We start from the raw sequence: 19,233 nt of genomic DNA, 5'->3' as shown, positions 1-19,233 counted from the left end.
ACTGTAACTCAAGCAATTTCAGTAATTGAAAGCAATAAGACTATACTACTGTAACTATAAACTCCTAGAAAATAAAAATGGTGTAATTACTAAAGATACTCATGACTTTTAATCTATAAAAATACAGATTACATGTAGAATAAGGGGAAAGACAAGTGTGCACAGCTGATGCATGTATTTTGCTTTGTTTTGGGGGTCACACATAACTTTGTACCAAAATTTCTTTAATTTAATTTAATTATTGAAATTTTTGTTGATTTCATTTTTAGCTTTTAAAAATAAAGATGCTACAAATACCTGTGAAGATATTTATTAATGAAAATCAGCTTTCACTTCTTTTGGATAAAGTACCAGGTGCACAGTTGCCAGATCTTTCTTTGAACCCCGTGCATTGTACGGTGGAGTGGGTGGACACCGCAGTACACACGGTGCCACCAGCATGCTTGACCTAGCCCTTCTGGTGAAATGCACGCATAGACTAGAACTCTAAAGTCTCTATAGGCTCCTTCATGGCATAGGAATTCATATCTTCAGCTCCACACACAGTTCTTAACGGGTCTATTCTCACAGAAAAGGATGTCAGAAGACAGTGAAGCAGATTGTTCTATTTGTAATTCTAAGAGAAAGAGCCTTGTAAGGCCAGGAAAGGTCTTACGCACCCCGAGTGGAGATGAAGTTGATCCTATAATGGAGTGTGCTCTGAAGCAAATAGCAGAAACTGCAGGCTGAGTGGAGAGTGCGGCTGGCTGGGATGGAGTTCTCAGGGTTGGTTTCATAAAACTTGCTTCTCCATCTGTGCAGGCTGGGCCTGCTGTATCAGCAGAATCCATTGCTAGGACACTGCATTCAGGCGATCTCCACTTAGTCTTCTGAGGACCTTGGTTCCTACCAACTTCCCTTCTGAGGTCTCCAGCCTTGGGATTTAGGCTGATGTTCTTAATCTAGAACTGGTGACTTGTTGTATGAAGACCTTATTAGATTACTTCTTTGTTTTATGGCATTTTGAAATCATCACCAAGCACCCATTTTTGCCCAAAATACAAAATATAACTAAAAAGAAACTACTCTTTTCTGATTACTGTAACATTTCATATCACACCCGCATTGTGTAGATGATCAAATTTCTTTGCATTATCACCATGAACCAGTGCTATTATTATTATTATTTATTTTATCCATACTGATTTTATTCACTATCATTGTCCTCCTATTGTTCATCAATTTGCTTGAACAGGCCCAGTAATGTCTCCATTGTGAGACTTATTAACTGTGTTTGGCATATCGAATACATCATGGGTAGCTTGCCAGGCTTTGCCGTGCAGGCAAGATACTCTCGGTAGCTTGCTAGGCTCTCCGAGAGGGATGGAGGAATTGAACCCGGGTTGGTAGGGTCAGCCGCATGCAAGGCAAATGCCCTACCGCTGTGCTATTGCTCTAGCTTCTGGCTTTAATTTAATTAACTCTTTGATAACTTGTTGCATTGAACATCTTCACATATGCTTACTAGTCATCTATACATTTATGTTTTATAAAATTTATGTTTATATATTTTGCTCATTTTTTGTTGATTTCTTTACTTTCCCTATTCTTTTTTCTTGTTGAAATCTTAAGGAAAAATATCTTGAGGTGTATTACATAGATAATCATTTACCTGAAAAGGATAGTTTTATTATTTTTTTCCTAACTTGTATCTTTTTTTTTGCCCACATTTGCTGGTGCTAAAAGCTTACTTCTGGCTCTGTGTTCAGTGGTTACTCCTGGAGAGGATCCGGGTATCATATGAGATGTCAGGGATCTAATTTGGATTGGTCCTCATCCAAGGATTTTCAGTCCCATAGTTCATATATTTTATTTCTTTTTCTTACATTATAGTAGTGGTGAAAACTGATAGTACTTTTTGTGATAAGATTAACAAGATATGTACAACTTTACTTTGTTCCTTAGAGGATAATAAATGCCCTATGTCAAGTTGAGCAAAGACTTCTTAGGCCTACTTTTCTGATATTTTTACAAATAGGTATTGATTTTTCTAGCGTTTTTCCTATACCAGGGGGAAAAACCCTAGGAAATGGACAGATATGAATGATGGTAATTCCTCAGAAAATAAAAACAAACAAAGAAACAAACAAAAATACAAATTAAAAGGGGCCAGAAGATAGTACAGTTGGTAAGTGTTTTCTTTGTATGCAACTAACCCTGGTTCAATCGCAGGTATTAGAAGTGACCCTGAATTCAGAGCCAGGAGTAAACCCTGAACACCACAGTTTGGCCTCTAAACAAAACAAACGAACCTTTGCTCTTGGGCGAGAAAACCAGTGGGGAATGATTGCTGAGTGAAGGAAAGGGTAACTTGAAATAACACTGGTGGTAGTGAGATACAAAAATTTTCACAATAAAATTGTAAGTTTTAACACTGTAGTACCCATATTATATAAATTACAAAAATAAATGTAAATATGTGTATATATAAAATTGTGCATATGAAATCTTGTATGTATACAAAATATATATTTTTCCTTATTTAGTCTATTAATATGATAGATTGAATTAATTTGGAATAATGTGATATCAAATTTACTAATATTTCATTTGGTATAATATGTGCTTTCTTTTTACACTTTACTAGATTTGACTTACTGATATGAAGGATAAGGATAGGGATTTTATCTTGTGAAGATTAATAATCTCTAGCTTTTTTTAATGGACTGTCTAGGTTTGAGATAAGGGAGGTAGTTTCAAAAGTAAGTTGTTAAGTACTCTCCACTGTTGTTAATTTGGAAACAATTTTGAAAAATTAGGGCTAATTTTCCTTTAATTTTTTTTGGTAGACTTCTCTGTAAACCCATCTGAGATCAGATTTTTTTTCTAGAAGATTTTAATTTTATTTCCTTATTGATTATTTAAATACTCTATTTGATTTTTTTTGTATTGGTTTCTGAGAAATTGGGCCACTCCTAAGATTTTGACTTTATGAGTAAACAAACATATGTATTTTATCTTCAGTACTGTAGCACTGTAGCACTGTAGCACTGTAGCACTGTCCTTCCCGCTCTTCATTGATTTGCTCAACCAGGCACAAGTAACATCTCCATTGTGAGACTTAGTGTTACTGTTTTCAGAATATCAAATATGCCACGAGGAGCTTGCCAGGCTCCGCGTGCGAGTGGGATACTCTTGGTAGGTTGCCGGGCTCTCTGAGAGGGACAGAGGAATTGAACCCAGGTTGACCGCATGCAAGGCAAATGCCCTAACCCCTGTGCTATCGCTCCTGTTCCCATCTTCAATACTATATTAAAATTATAGTGCATACATACAACTCTATTTTCAATGACTTTAACTTATTCCATTTTATTGAGAAGTAATTGACACATACTTTTGTCTAAACTTGTTGCATTATGACTTCAATTTCAAGCATTTGTGCAATATTTTGTGAGCCAATTACCACAGTGTTCCTGTGAATGTCATATCCAGACTCTCATAGAGATAAATGATGTCAGTGCCCGCTAAGGAAAGCAAGATGACCTCTGTGCAGGTCAGAAAATTGGGATACTTAGAAAAGAACCTTCCCAGGTTTGAGGTCTTGTAACATGGTCTTTACTATGGCTAAGCTAGGTGAACTTTACATAGCTCCTTTAAAATATATGTTATCTGCTCTGTCGGGATAAAATGTTTTCTATATGTTGATATCAGTGCATTGGTTTATTTAGTTGTTAACTTCTACCATAACCTTGCTAATATCCTTTCTAGTAGATCTATCAATTTTCAGGAGTGAGATTCATGTCGAAAGTAGACTATGGACTGAACATGTTTGCCACTCAATGCCTCTTTTGCAGACCACAACACCCAAAAGGAGAGAGAAAACACAGGGGATTGCCCTGCCACAGAGACAGGGGGGATGGGGGTGGGAGGGATATTATCCATGGTGGTGGAAAATGGGCACTGGTGGAGGGATGGGTATCTGATCATTGTATAATTGAAACCAAAGCACAAAAAATTGTAAATCTACAACTGTAAAAAAAATAAAATAAAATAAAGGGAAAAAAATTAAGCATGCACTCTCTATTTCCAGTGCTATTATTTTTTCTGTGTATAAAAATGCATTGTATTTATGGAGGTATTGTAATTAAATGTCATAATTTTCCTTTTGAAAATAAGAGATCTATTCTTCCTCAGTGTCGCCCATTGGTCACTTCTGTGGGATTGCAGTGAAAACCGTAGAGTAGAAGATCAGCTCTCAGCCTGGCACCAATCAACCCTCTCCCTAACCCTGCTCAGTGATGGTAGATTTCCCAGTGATATTTCATTAAAGTATGGTGATTGAAAAAAATATATATATATTAGGTTAGAACATCACTTTCCTTGTCCTTTGATGGGAGGAACAAATTTTTATTGCTCTTTTTTTGTTCAGTTTCTTCTGGATTGGAGCTTACCTGTACTATCCTGTCATAGATGTTTAGGAGAATGCGCCCATTCCTATTGCTTCTCAAGTCCCAAGGTCCTGAGGCACTCATCTGTCTTATTTGCTCCTTTCAGAACTTTTTTGTGATTTGTCTAGCTCAAAGACCAGAGTTTTCAAGTTTCACAATGTAGATCTTGGAAAGAATATGAATTTTCTTTTGGGCCCAAACTAGAAGTCCAGGATATTGCTTTTTATGTAGATAAATAATTTTTGCATCCTTTATCTTTCTAATGTTAAATAGACTCCCTTTAGAAAAAAATGATGTATGAACTTCAGACCAAATTCTAAGCATGAGTTTAAATATTTGCTGGCTGTCACGATAAAGAAACTCATTTTAGGGCTTTAATTATAGTACAGTAGGTAGGGCATCACATAGGGTCCCCTGAGCATGCCAGGAGCGAGCCCTGAGTGCAGAGCCAGAAGTAACCATTGAGTATCCTCAGGTGTGGCCCAAAAACAAAAAAAAAATTCAATTTTCATTGCTCTTGTCCCAGTTCTGCTATGTTGCAATTTTTTAGGTGAAAAAAAGCCAACAAATTTCAGTCTTTAAGATATACTAGGTCCTAGGTTAAGTACTTCGTAGTTACTCTTTTTCTTAATTCTCTAAGGTACTGTGAGGAGATATTGTTAGCACCTTATATAATGACAACATAGAGAAAGAGTGACTAGAAGACTTAGCACAATATCCTCATGGACCTAGAGAGTGTCATGGTTCTTCAGACTCAGTGAACAAAAAACTATGGATGTTTCATTCAAAATCAGATGACAAGGCCTACTCCCTAAGTTTTTAACTTAGGTGTAATGCCACACCTAGCAATGTGCCTTCTTTTTTAATTGTGCAACCTGAACATTTGATGTTAAGGGCCTTTTATTCATACTTCAAAAAACAAAAAAGCATTGAGACCACTTCTTTCCTATGGTAAGACCGTTCTCACAAAAGTAAAGAATTAATAAAACAAGCGAACATCTCTTTAGAGAAAACAGGGTTTGGGAAACATTTCAAAACAGATTTGGGAGGTTGGCGGGCACTTCCAAGGGTGTTTAAGTATCATTCCTGGATGTGCTTAAGGGGCCATGTATGTTGCCAGGAATTCAAGCCTGAATCTGCTGCATGCAGGCAACTTACCCACTGTCTCTCCAGCACCATTTCCTAAGTTCTTTCTTCAGTTTGCCCAGAAGGATGTGCAGGACTTTACCTAAATATTCTCTGTGTGGCTTTCTCATATTTATTGGCCAGGACAATTGAACTTTCTGCAAAATATCACTTGGATGTTTTATGACTGCTCCCCTTCATGGGAACTAAAATGGTAGTTATCCTTAAGTTAGGCAGATTACATTTAGATACTTTTGATGTTACTATACTTTGATCACATGCTACGTACATGGTGCAACAAAAGATCATCTCTCTGATATAAACTATTTTATATATTCACATAATTTTCAGGTGCTGAAACATTTAGAGAAAATCTAATTTCAATTTAAATTTTATAACACATTAGTTATATGAACTTAGAGTTTTATTTAAAAATAAAAATATGTAAAATCTTCAAATTTAAGTGTTTTTTTTTATATTTTTAAATATTTTGAGGACACAGATAGCAAAGTACTCCTATACTTTGAACAAAATATCTCACTGCTCACCATTGACTTTCTTACTGATGATAATCTACAAATATTGATCTCAGATGAGGTTTTCTTATTTATGGTCCTTCTGAACTCAGACAGCAAAGAAAAGTAAAATTTAAATTTTGGTTCTCATTAATCTGTAGTTATGTTCATATATATATTTATATAATCTCTTAGACATTTAGATTTATGCTGACTTATAAAAAATCTATAAGCAAATGGTTGGCTTAATTGTGATTAGACTGGAAATGCTTCAACTTCTAAAAATGAAACTATTTACAAACATAGAGTAAGACCCTTTTGTGGGAAAATAATTTACTGAAAATTTATGATAAGACGTTTTTTGTATTGTAGAAAATTTTATCTGTAGATTTATATCTCTGGCCTATTTTTGGTAAGAAATTATTTATACTTTTTATTTGCTGAAGTTGTAGTTATTCACACAAATTTAATGAATTTCTAATGTGGAAAGAATGTCTTCCAACTCAGATATATTGAGATAGCATAACACATACACTGACAATGGCTAACTTTACATAGAACCAAATCTCTTCTTGGAGAATGCAAAGATCTCCATCTGAGGCGGGCAGTGGGTGAGAAATTACTCATACTCTTAATATATTAAAAACAAATTATCTCTGGGTTTACAATGAGACTGAAAATGAAAACAGCACTTCAGATATTCAGTATTTATTAGTCCTTTGTAACCTCGAGTATTACTTTTTCTAATAATTCAGAAGATCATAGGAAACAACAATCAGAACATTAATGTGCAAAAGCCATTTTTGTCAACACCAAAATCTAAATAGCTAATAAGGAGGATGTGGTAAAAAGGTAAAGGTAAAGGTAAAGGTAAAGGTAAAGGCCCTCCTGTTGATCGTCGATTTGCTCGAGCGGGCCCAGTAACGTCTCCATTGGAGACTTTGTTGTTACTGTGTTTGGCATATCAAATACTCTCGGTAGCTTGCCGGGCTCTCCGAGAGGGGCGGAAGAATCGAACTCGGGTTGGCCATGTTGGCCGCTTGTAAGGCGAATGCCCTACCCGCTGTGCTAAAAAGAAAGAAACAAAAATTAGGAAAATACTTGTGTACCACATTAGGGATATATTATTACATGAGATTTGCAACATCAACTAGCAAAGGGAAAGATGGCAAATAAAATTAAATAATGTACGGTTTCAAAGAATAATAGTCTCATATAAGCAAGAGCTAAGACTTATGATCTCACATGGTTATGGGGGGAGGGGCAGGAAAAAATATTTTTATGCTTTATTACTGAAAATATAAAGTTTTTTCTATTAAGCCATTTATTTACTAGATGCGTATTGAGGGGCTAGTTAAGTGGTTCTGTGTATATACAATGCAAACCAAACAGAGTCCTTGACCTCATTGAGTTTAATAATTCTGAGCAACTGTTTGATTCACCCTAAAAGTAAATTCCTGTAGTCAGAATTCCCTACAGCTGTTGGAATATTTTAACTTGAAATGTTCCATGGTATCTATTTATGATTTGATATAAATTTTATAATGAAAAGAATTGGATGAATTTAGAAGAAGCCAGTTACATTTAACACCTTTCTGTTTACCTATGCCTGTTTAAATCAATAGTCGTAATTGTGCTCTGCCTTCCTTTGGGGGTCTGCTGATTAAGATTCCTTTAGCTGGAATTCTGGGGTCTGAGGGTATTACTACATTGTCTTTCATTGTTTTCAAAATCTGACAACTGAATTAAAACCTTAGATGAGAGTCCAGGAAAATCACTCCAGAGGTAGAGCACATGCAAAGCATGTGGGAGGCCCTGGTTTTGATCTCTGGCACATATTCATCCCCACCAATATTATTAAGTTATGCATCATGGTCTGGCAACCCCTGACGTCCTGAGAAGCACTTAATACCACAGCCCATATTGCAAGTGTTCTGTGTGCTTCCCATTATTGTGAAATTTGCTTTCCAGCAGAGGGAGATAGACAAAATACGATCAACATAAGAGGAGAGTGTTCTGGAAGAGAAAGATGGATTAGAGGTGGCAGGATCAGAATGGCTAAAGCATTAAATACAAAAGTTAGATGAAATCTCACTGAACAAAGACTTGAAGTATTTCAGGTAATGGTCCACATAGCTACTAGCAGGAAAAAATGTCCCTAGCAGAGAAAATAAACCTGTGACGACATCCATTCCTGGGGAATATCAAGAAGATCAGCACCCAAGTAAACTGAGTAAAGGTGGATACAGCAATGGCTGGTCTCTTATGCATCAGTCAAGGCAACTTTGAGGAATTAAGAAGAAACTCATTGCCAAGTGTAAGTCCTTGAGACCTTTCAGTAATAAAGTGATATGATTTGCGTTCTGTTTTTTATCGGTGACTAGACCTGCCTTGTTGAGAGAGACTATACTGCAGAGAAACCTGTGGCAAGAATATCTGCTAGGAGAGTCCCACAGAAATCAGGCAAGAGATGCAGAGGGTTTGGACCTGGCAAATTATAAGAAGTATTGTGTCCTGTGTACATCCTGAAGAGAGAGCCAAGAGTATTTTTTGATAAGTTTGATATTAGGTTTTATCAAAATGACTCTATTCAGAAAGGTGGTGCCGGATGAAACTACTTTGCAAGCCTCACCTCCCATTACTTCTATATTTCACATGTATAACTCTGCCTTGTTTTGTAATCTTGGAATCTACCTAAGTTTTTGTTTTATTTTGTTTTTTCTCTCCTTTCTTTTTTCTAATTCTTTAGCAGCTATTTTATTGATCACTCATCAGGTGGCAGATGCTATGATAGATGCCAATTAATTCTGCTCTCAAAATATATAATGTGAGTATCTGTGTATGTGTGTGTGTGTGTGTGTGTGTGTGTGATGCCAGGGAGTTTAGAAACCAATACCTCACATATGCAAAACATTTTATCACTGAGCTCCATCCACTATTAAAATATTTATTATGCTCTCAAAAAAATCACAAAAGGCAACATGGTTAGATAATTGAGAAAAATCATAACAGATAATCAAACCCCAAAAAATCACAAAAGGCAACATGGTTAGATAATTGAGAAAAATCATAACAGATAATCAAACCATGGGAATTTAGAGAAGGAAGGTGTTCCATTGGGGTATAAGGAAAAGGGAAAACAGCTTCAAGTTATATTTTGGAGGAGATAGGTGGGGTCTGGGGGTCCACACTGACTTTGCTCATCTTTTACTATGACTCTGAACCCAGATATCACTCCTGAAGGGGTTTGGAGACCATGTGTTGTCCTTGTAGTCCAGTCTGGGTCAGCTGTGTGAGAGGACAGCACCTTACCCACTGTACTATTGCTCTTGTCCCTACATCCGGTTATCTTGGTCAGAGTCTTAAACAGGATGTGGGTTTAAGGATGACCATGTCAAAATGCACTGCAAGTCCAAGGGAAAATGAGTGCAGTTTTATAGGAAGAAAAACTTACGGGGAAATCAGACATGCATTCCTATTTCAGAGAGCTTTGACGACCTCCCTCCTCCACTCCGGGTAGTAGGAGAGACTGAGAGCATGACTATGAGTGACATTTCAGAATGACTCTAGGAATATCAAAGACTTGTCTAGGGAGTGGTGCTGTGGTGGGAGGCTGGTAGTACATAAGAGCATAGAAGAGAGTGGTGTTCAAATACTCCACTAGCTTTACCTAGAGTAAAGTGGAAGGGAAATATTTAGATACATTTTTGTACCAAGTACTCAGTACTTCCCCAGGGTCCTCACTGCAGGTTTGGGAAACTCATTTTCTTGGTCCTCTAATTGTTCGGGCTGTGATTGTGATTTGCATGATCTCAGAGACTGTTGGAGAAAAAACAAAGAAGTTGGTAGATACAGGACTGATTCCATTAAAATAGAGATTAAAATCACAGAAAATTTTTATTAAATTACAAAAGACCTTCAAAGGTTTGCAGAACTTTTCAAAGCTCATTTGAGGTAAGAGCCGCAAATAACCACCTGCTCCAGCTCTATTTAGTTCCTCCTCTCAAAGCTGAATTGAAATGCAATCTGGCTTCTCTGACTGGAAAGTTCTTCCGGTATTTTCCTTAATGGAGCACAGAGGCAGAGGAGGTGAGGAGAAGGTCACTACTTTGAAGGTCTATGAAGCTTAAAATGTTCTGGCTTCGGACTTCAGCTGAACCAATTTTGTTTTCCATGGTGAAGTCTAATGAAACAAAATCTTGGGAATGAGCCCAAAGAACTTGCATTGAATGTTTGGATTTTAGAAGGCAAAGAAGTAGAAAAATTGATTATTTTGGCAAAGAATTCTTTGTTAGCAAGGTGTTTCTTCACCCTTCCTAGAGTTTTCAGAAGTGTTGAAAATAATTAGAAGCAAATAAAAATGTTGGAAAGAAGTATTCACGAGAGATCTTCTAACCCACATTTTTCAGAGGCCTCAGTAAATGTTTGAGTAGCATATATTGAAGGGAGATGGCATGTTTTCTAATGAATACCAATAGCATTTCCTTATGGACCATAAATTTTTCCAGCAGGAAATGGATAATCTACTATGACATTTCAGTGGGTTGGAACAAGATAGATAAATCAAATACAAGTTGCCCTATTTTTCCCCCAAATGAAAGATAAATGCCTTAATGGATTAGCAATCATGAAATATATATAAGTATTTATAATACAGTGCTGCTTTATAACACCATCTGCCAAAGAATGGTATTTATTCAGCCACTGATATGAGAACAGATTTTCTTTCACATTATGCAGGGAGAGATTACTCTCTGTGTTAACGAGCACACACTTTGGACTCAGTCAGCCTAAGTTCTAACAAAGTTCTTAGTGGACTGACTGATTTTGATTGCATTACTTAACCTCCATTGTCCTTGTCAATAAAATGATACAGTATTCTACTTTTTGAAGTCATTGAGTTCATCTAACAAGTTAATTTACAGAATGTTTTCCACCAAATGCTTAACATATGTAAGTACTCAGAAAGTAATAACTGTTATCATCAATCCATTGTTCAAAATTGGCTACACACAGAATGAGTTTCAAAGTTTTGGAACTTCTAAACTGAATGTTATTTCAAGGAGTGCTGAGGATCTCCATGAATGAATTCTCTTTCTACTACATGTCCTTCATGAGTTAAAAGGGTCTCAGGGTGGTAATCACTATCTCATACTGCCAAATTGGCACATGTGTGTGCACACATGGCCAAACTGGCGTGTGTGTGTGAGCGAGAGGATGGGGGATGGGTGTGAGGGAGACTTAGAATATCTTAAGTAAGCAATTGATTGTTCTGGCTTGAAAGTTCCACTCATAACTGATGGAACAGTTGTACTCACATGGCCTGAAGCAACATCAGAGCAATCAGGATACCCAGTACTTGCATGCTCCTGGAAGGCAGGAACTGGACATTTGGTTCACAGCACTGATGGCTAGAATGAGGTCAAAGACATCACTGAAAATATGTTTTTCAATTCTAGTTGGTGGCAACTGAGGAACTCTTTATTGAGTTACAAAAATAAAATAAATTAATAGTAATGATAATGTCACTGAGTTCTGAATGAGGCTTGGGTGACCATTGTACATACCACACACTGTCTTGAGTTTCTGGTTTTCCTATGGTACATAAGCAATACCATAGGTGGAGTTCTTTTGTTAAAGATGCTCAGAGCCATTTATATTCTCTATGGCCTTTTTCCACAGTTCCATGCTAGTTTAAATGGCTTTATTTCTTTCTATCTTACATCTAATGACTTTAATGTGTTCTAACTGTATGGCTCCATTTGGCTCTTTGTATGACATGGCTTAGAGGCGCCATATAAAAATATTGTTATTGTTTTGATGATGAGTTCAAACACTGAGGGGAAATTATGAAATAACTTGGTATTTGAGCTATCATTATTTTCAGCAAAATGAAACCTGGCTTCTTAAACTAGTAATCCTTGAAGATTAAATGGTATCTACAACATGTATCTTAACAATGGGCCAAGGAAGCCTAAATAAAAATGTTTCATATAGTATTTCATATATTAAAAAACAGATGTTTGTTTTTAAGCACTTGTGATATTTTTTAAATTCCAATGCCCATATCAGAACTACAAATGAAAAGACCCACACAATTTGTTTCAATTTTGTTCACTCTTGCTTCCATTATGATTGGACAGTGCAGCCATGTTAGTTAATTTAGTCCACAGTGCTGATTATTTGCCAGATAACTCTGAGGTTGGGCAATATTTTTGTTTCATTTCTTTAGAAATGCATCATCAAGATGGGAGGTGCTTGGAGTTCTGGAAAAAAGGACTGTTTAGGTCCTTTTCCTTGTGATGATGTGATATTATGTTCCCATCACTTGAATATTCATTATGATTTCCCACATATTTTTGGCTACTCTTGTTTCCTGCAACTGTTTACGTTATTAGCTTACTCTGGATTATAGAAATATAGCTTGAATTCTGTAGAGTCTCTTGAAATTTTGCATATATTGGGTAGATTTACCTTTTAGTTATATGAATGATAACTTTCTAGAAGGAAATGAGACAGAAAAGTCAGAGACTTGTTACTGGAGAGTCTCAAGGCACAGATGGAAAACACGACAAGGCTAGTCTGAGAAATTCTATGGCTCATGAGTTGTTGGGCCCTCCCTGTGCCTCGAGCAGATTATTTCCACAGAAATCATTGTAAAGGCTTCATTCCTTTTTGGGTGGGGAGAAGAAAAGCATTAAGACGCCCTGCCTGACTCAGAAACATGATAAATCAGCATGTTTTGATAGTTTTGTGATTCTAGGACTTCCTATAAGGAAATGGATGACATATGACAAGTTAATTTTAAAGGACGAGGTATTAATGAGTGTTTTTGCATAAAAATCTGTTAGAATTGTGATCTAGAAAGAGAACATACTGATCAGAAGATGAGGCCGGAAGTTATCCCTAACATGTTCGACTTCAGGAACCCAGAGTTCAATTCAAGACTTAGTCATTTTCTCCTCTGATGTTCTTTCCCTTGCATCAGGAAGTCGTAGGATTTTGAGTAAAACTGGTTATAAATGCTGGCTCTGTTCCTTGCGAGCTCAGTATCCTAAGTAAGTGACTTCCCCTCACAGAGCCAGAGAGACGGTGTAGTGGGAAAGGAGCTTACTGTGCACCTGGCCGACCTGGGTTTGGTACCCAATACTCCATGGTCCTCAGAGTCCTACCAGAACTGATCCCCAAGTGCAGAACCAGGAGTTAGCCCTGGACACAGACACTTTATGCTCCCAAGCCCCTCACCCCATGTCCAACAAGAAGTGACTTTCTTTCAGCAATTCTGTTTATCTCTTTGTAAAATGAAGTAATAAAATGTATTAAATACACCTTCTGACTTTATCAGGATCAATGAGTCAATTGTGTAAGACAGATATAACACTGTAGGGAGAATAATGTTTATTGAATAAGTAAGTACGTGTTTCAAATTTCCTCCTAATATAAGGAACTTTATTTTAGGGAACATAGATTTATGGCATTTCGATTCTGCTAGAGGCATTAAGTGTTCTATTATTCAGATGTTTAAATAGGGGCTCATCTAATTTTTTTATTATTATCTGTGGGAAGAGGGGTGAAAATAGCTGTATCCAGGGATTGTAATAAGAATTTTTTTAAAACTACACTAAATTCAAAGGAAATTTGTCTGTTTAAAGCCAAGAATAGGTAATCTCTTTGAAAGAACTGCATTTATCATGAAAACGATAAGATAGAAATTATTTCTAATTTCCTTTCAGTAGATATCAAATATTTTATGCAACAAATTTTGAAACAGAGCTTAAATAGAGCAAAGGCTGTATGGGCACTTTATTTAAAATCTAAGTATCATGGACTTGGAATAAATACTGTTGTCTTAGAATTTTATTGCTTTTGGAACCAGAACTTTTTAGTGGAAAATGAATTCTAAATTTATATAACCTGGAACAAAAACAATAGTAAGAACAAAAAACAACAAACAGTACAAACTCTTCCCTGAACTCTATAATTAAATACCCAGCAGCCTCTCATTTTAGACATATTAGAGGCAACTCAAAGACCATATCTAAAAAGAACTTGACATCTACTTCCACCTAAATATGCCCATGGAAGTTATTTAGTTTTCCACATTTGACAAATGGCCAGATCACTTGCTATCATGAAATACAGGATCAACCTTTGATTCATTTTATCCCCATAGTACAACCTAAATATCTCTCACAGATTTCTTTTTTCTCAAACTCTATAGGCAATACTATAGTCCATATACCATTATGTTCTCATCAATATTATTTTAGATAACTAATTGCTGTTATTTTACCTCATCGTTTAATTTGAGATACGTTCATCTCTCCTTTACTCCTTGCTCTAACCCCTTTAGCCCTTGCTCTAACGCTTCATCAACCCATAGCTTTCTAACTCAACTCATCTCATTGAGAATGTATATTCTCAATACATATTCAGCTAGAATATCACTACTGTTATAGAGGATGAACGGGAAATAATGAATGACTCATATTTTCTTAGCATTCAGGTCAAAGTACTTTTCTTTGGTTAAATTCTGTCAAGTAGTTAAAAATCTTAAAATATTATTGTTTGCTTCATATTTGGGTCTTAATTTTCTTACATTTAATTTCTATTGTGGTTATAATAATCATTCAGGCATACTATAATTTTATCTTCTTTTTATTATTCAATTATGTATCATTATTTTAATATTTTCCAATACTTCAGTTCTACAAATTCTTCACGTAAGTCTCCTTTGACTCCTTCATATCCTCTCTTAAAGGACTTTGTGTCTACCTCTTTGACTCTTTAGGTCTAAGATATTATCCAGAGAACGTCTCTCTCCATACTCTTTAGAAGGGCTTTCCTGTATACCTGAATATTCTTTCATTGGTTACTCTCATTCCTTAAGGGATCTATAGCAAGAAATACATTTAAAGGTAATTTTTCTTTGAAATTAACCAAAAAAAATCTACATTTATCCATTGACTGAGTAATTTTGAGCATAATAGCAGTTTGTTTAGAAATTTGGGCGCTATTAATACTTTCTGCTAGCTTTTAATAGAAACCACTGAGCATTTGGGAAAGCCTAATTTTAATATTATTTTAGATCACTAATTGCTGTTATTTTACCTCATTGTTTAATTTGAGATACGTTCATCTCTCCTTTACTCCTTGCTTTACGCTTTACGCTTTAGCCCTGTATTCTAAAATTTAATGTAAGATGTCAAAATGCAAATCATCATTTCATTTGTTGTGCTGAATTCTCAATTTACTCTTTCAAGTAAAAAGAGTTCTCTTATTCTCCATTTTTTAAAATAATTATCTTTCTCCATTTTTCTGCTTTTATTTTTGGATACTTTTGTTTAAATTTTTAGTACTTGACATTTTTTTCAAATTATTTTGGACAAATTATATTTTTAATTTGTCACAGCATCTTTTAGTGCTATCTTTTTTCACTTTTTAATTTACAGTTTTTATGTTAACTTTAACAATAAAAGTGTCAAAATTATATTCAGGAAATTTTATAGTCTTTCTGAAACAATTATTTTGATTTCTGATTATATTCATAGGAAAAAATTAGGGGGGCAGAGAGCCAGTAGCTGGGGAGGGCATTTACTTTTCAGTGGCTGACCCAGGCTTGGTCCCCAGCACCTCACATGGTTCCCAAAGCCTGCCAGGAGTGATTCCTGAGTAAGCTCTGAGCACTGCCAAATATGGCCAAGAAAACAAAATATCGAAATAAAAATTTTCCACTGAAATATATACACACTATTGATGCTTAATTGACACTTTTTCCTCAACAAGGATTTTACCAGTTTGCACTAATACTAGTCCAGACTTAAGAATAAACCAAAATATCCACAAAGTCAATGTGAACAAATTAAACATCAATATTATCATTATATGCATTCATTGTATTATTATTATTCCCACATACTGTCTACGTTTAGGCCCAAACCAATATTAAATATGTATTATTAACTTTATTTTATGAATAGCATAGATTGAGGCTTAAGTTACTTGTCCTCCTAAAATATAAATATTTAAACTCATTAACTAATATCTCAGTAAATTAAAGTTAAAATATATAAATATAATTTTTTACAAGCTAAATTTATATAAAATTAATTTAATGAAATGCTTCACATACATAAAAGCACATGTAAAATAGAATCTGACTTCCCAATAATAGCACTGTAGCACTGTCATACCGTACTCCCATTGTTCATCAATTTGCTCGAGCTGGCACCAGTAACATCTCCATAGTGAGACTTGTTGTTACTGTTTTTGGCATATCAAATATGCCATGGGGAGCTTGCCAGGCTCTTCCTTGAGGGCAGGATACTCTCGGTAGCTTGCCGAGCTCTTCGAGAGGGATGGAGGAATTGAACCTGGGTCAACCGTGTGCAAGGCAAATGCCCTACCCACTGTGCTATCACTCCCAATAATAACTTAAGAAAATGTGACTTATTTATGCAACGTTTTTGTAGAATATTTGATTTTGGGAGAACTTAGATGTAAATAATTATAACAACCACAACCATTTTCACTTCTTGAATCAAATGAATTTTACAGTGTTTAATTTCATTTTCACAAGACCTGGAATGGGGAGGATGTAACTGGCACTATGGATTATTATATAAGGTTATAAGAACAAATTTCAACCCATCATGAGAGTTTCATTTACAATAGGTTGCGGATTTTGTGTGTGTGTGTATGTCTACGTTCTTTATGTGTATACACACGTATCTCCTAAAAAGACTAAAAAATGATAAAATACTATCATTTTATCAACCTAAATTTCTAAAGCATTTTATACAAACTTAAAATATCATTCATCCTAAACTGGTAGGATCCCTTTGTGCAATCCTGGGAAGTCTTAGTAAATCATGACAAATAACAGCAACTGACACAAGTTCAATGGCCTTTCAGTAGGCTGGGTTTAAAGGTTCCCGCATATCATCACTACTTGAGGATAAAAGTCTACGATCTTCTTATGATATAGTGTAGATAACTCTCAGAATTGTTATGCTAAGTGAAAGAAACCAGACACAAGAGATCACATATTGTATGATTCAACTTAGATGGACCATTTAGAACAAATAAATCTATAGAGACAGAAAGTAGGTTAGTGGTTGCCAGAAGTTATGAGAGGGGGGAATTGAAAAACCTTTTTAATGGGGATAAGGTTTCATTATGGAGTGATAAAACTGTTTTTGGAACTAGATAAACTAATAGAGGTAGTAGTTACACAGTGTTATAAATGTTCCAAGTAATCGAATTTTTCACTTAAAGTTTTTTTTACTTTTTTTTTTTGCAGTGCCAGACATCACACCCATGACTAAGCATACAGATCATGAACATATCCCCAGCTCTGTTTATTCACTTTAACTTTAAATAAACTTTACCTGAACAAATTTATTATTTGTAGTATTTGTACTATGTATTATTGATTTAAATTCATTTTTTTTAAAGCCCCGGGCCTGAACTGGGAGGTTGACTCTGTGACTTTCTAGCTGTGCAATATTGGAAAGGTCATCCTAACTTCCTAACTCAAACTTTAACTATTAATTTTAAATATTTTTAGCTTTAAATATTTTTAACTCGATTATCGATACAAGATAAATAAAAGTATTACATGAGATGATACATGTAGTCTTTGCACAGCTGCTTACTCATATGAAATGGTCCATCCTACTATATCTACAGTACTATAGTCACTGTAATGCATCCAGAGTCTTTGTTTATTTAAGTAACTATTTTTCAGTTGTCAATCTTCCTTCAAGTTACTAAATTAAAATGTCACAAAATGAATGGATTCTGGTTGCAGATACAAGTATATAGCTTCAAATATAATGCTTAGATTCTGGGGGACAATAGTGCATCTGTGCATTTAATGGCAGTATGAATACTATTGTGTTACTACCAATGTTCTCCTTAAAGTCTATTAGCAATTGTTTTAAGTACTTTGCTGGTTCATAATTTGGTACATATACATTTAGGTGTGTAATTTCTTCAAGGGATGTACTTATCCCTTGATTATTAGGAAATGAACTTCACTGTCTCTAGTAACCTTTTTCAGTCTAAACTCTATGTTGTTGGATACTTGTATGGACACCCAGGCTTTTTTGAAGGTGTTGTTTGCTTGAAGAATTGTTTTCCAGTATTTCACCTTGAGTTTATGTTTGCTCCAACTATTCAGCTGTGTTTCTTATACGCAGAATGTTGGTTTCAATTTTTTTTAATTGAATCATTGTGAGATACAGTTATAAAGCTTTCATGTTTTAGTTTCAATCATACAATGATTGAACACCCATCTCTCCACCAGTGCACATTTTCCATTTTCCACCACCAATGTCCCTAATATCCCCACCTCACCCCCCATTATTTATTCCATTTTGCCACCCTTTGTCTTTTAATCAGTGCATTTAGACCACCGACATTGAGAGAGATTATTGTCTTGGGCTTTTTTTTTGCCATCTTTCTATAGAGGACTGTTGTTTTTGTGGTGTTTATCTTGCTTTACAGTAGTCCCTTTAGTTTTTCTTTCAGTATTTCAAGTTTTTCTCTAAATTTGTTTATCTATATCTCACCATTGTCCTCGTGTCTGGATGGTTTCATTTGATAGGTCTGTTGTAAATCTAAGGGAGTCTTTTTACTATGGTCTCTTTTAACAGGTATCCTTAAGCTTCTTGGATCAGAATGCCTGATTTCTCCAGCTCTGCAAATTTTTTAGCAAAACGATGTATTTAACTGTTACTCTCTCATAGGGGTTTTCTCTCTGTCCTTCTGGGACTCTGATGATTCTTATGTTGTTCCCTTTGAATTCAGCCCATAGTTCTCTCTTCTACCCTTGAGTTATTTGAGAACTTTTTCTTTGCTTTTCCCTGGAAGTTTTCTGCATCTCATTCTCATTGTGTCTTCAGCTGTTGTTACTCTGCTGTTGAGGGCACCCACTGAGTTTTTCATTTCATCTACTGAATTTTCAATTAATGCCATTTCTTTTTGTAAGTTCCATATTTCTACTCTCATTTCCTCCTGTATTTTATTGGCTGTATGTTCCACTGTTTCTTTTACATCCTCCTGTATTTACTGTGTGTCTTCTCTCCTCTTTCTTTGAACTCATTGAACATTCTCTCCATTTTGTCTAAATTCTTTGAATTCTTTGTCAGAGAGATCATGTA

The 19,233-nt window shown here is 35.4% G+C and overlaps 1 protein-coding gene across 1 annotated transcript in view; it reads left to right on the top strand.

Annotated features, from left to right (window-relative positions):
• SUGCT (succinyl-CoA:glutarate-CoA transferase) overlaps positions 1-19,233 on the top strand; it is a 1,062,570-nt gene that overhangs the window by 1,031,498 nt on the left and 11,839 nt on the right. The gene's annotated exons all lie outside the window — the stretch shown is intronic.

The sequence above is a fragment of the Sorex fumeus genome, unplaced genomic scaffold (assembly GCF_029834395.1).
Source record: "Sorex fumeus unplaced genomic scaffold, SorFum_2.1 ptg000020l, whole genome shotgun sequence".
Classification (NCBI taxonomy): domain Eukaryota; kingdom Metazoa; phylum Chordata; class Mammalia; order Eulipotyphla; family Soricidae; genus Sorex; species Sorex fumeus.
This window is presented reverse-complemented; position numbering and strand designations above follow the sequence as displayed.